At 43.2% G+C, this 1,195-nt stretch overlaps 1 long non-coding RNA gene across 1 annotated transcript in view; it reads left to right on the top strand.

Moving 5' to 3' along the window:
• Positions 1 to 965: 965 nt before the first annotated feature.
• The window catches only part of LOC107185105, a 23,373-nt gene continuing 23,143 nt past the window's right edge, over positions 966 to 1,195 (top strand). The window contains exon 1 of the long non-coding RNA XR_001516022.1: positions 966 to 1,148. This is a non-coding gene — a long non-coding RNA (uncharacterized LOC107185105). The remainder of the gene's footprint in view (positions 1,149 to 1,195) is intronic.

Here is a 1,195-nt window from a genome sequence, read left to right as displayed (position 1 = left end):
AAAGTTTCTTGTCCCTCTCAATTCTATTTCTACCAGTAACCACTGTTAAGTTTGTTGTGGACCCTCCAAAATATTTTTGTTTCATTTATAAGCACATAAGCATATACTCAAGATTTGTTGCTTTACAAAAAAAAGATTCTACTCTTTTTTTTAAATGTTGAGTAGGCCTTCGAAGCCCCAGTTGCCGGGACCCTCATGGCCCTGGCTGCCTCCAGGCCCCAGGTGTCTTGTAGCCCCGGCTGCCTTAGACCCTGGCTACTTCGTGGCCCGGCACCCTGCCTGCACCCACCTTGGCCTGGTGCTGCCTGTATCTGCTTCCACACACCCCAGGTTCCCCGGTTCCGAGAGCCCTCACAATCGATCGCCCTGCAGAGGGTGGCTTGGGCCTCCCTCTTTGGAGTGATCACAGAGCCCCCCTATTGATCGCCCCCCAGCCGGTGGCCTGGGCCTCCTTCTTTGGGGTGATCACAGAGCCCCCCTATTGATCGCCTCACTGGCTGGTGTCCTGGGCCTCCCTCTATGGGGCAATTGTGGGGCGATAGTGAACTCCCTAACCAATCATATCGCACCCACCTTGGCTGGCCTGGTGCCAGTGCGTGTCATCGTGGTTGTCTCGGGAATGTTGTCTGGATGGTTGTTCTTGTGTTCGGTCATTCGGTTAAATTCATATGGTTCCTGACTTTCCTGTCTAATTTCGCTTAACATGATATTCTCAAAACTCATCCATGTTGTCACAAATGACAGTATTTTATCTTTTCTTATGGCTGAGTAATATTCCATTGTATATATGTACCACAATAGCATTGTGAAAGTTGTAAGGAATTTTAATTATATAGCAAGTGCCAAGTTAATTTTTAATTAATTGAAATTATAGTTAACATTTTTGGTTGAAAATATTTTTTAAAAAACAATTTTGGAAACTGTTTCAAATACATTTAAAGTTGGGTTCTCTTACTTTGCAGTTCCTCAGTTTGAAACTTCATGTAGTTACGTAGAAGCTACACTTGAAGAGTTTCTGACCTGGAACTGTGATCACTCTAGTATTTCTGGACCATTTATAGATTATGATTATTCCAAATTCTGGGCTTATGCTGACTATAAATATGTTGTCAGTCTATTTGAAGACAAGACAGATATTTTCCAGGTAAGTCAACACATTGCTTTTAATCACGGTAATAATTTATTCTTGAGAATG

Source organism: Myotis davidii, unplaced genomic scaffold (assembly GCF_000327345.1).
Source record: "Myotis davidii unplaced genomic scaffold, ASM32734v1 scaffold629, whole genome shotgun sequence".
Lineage (NCBI taxonomy): Eukaryota > Metazoa > Chordata > Mammalia > Chiroptera > Vespertilionidae > Myotis > Myotis davidii.
This window is presented reverse-complemented; position numbering and strand designations above follow the sequence as displayed.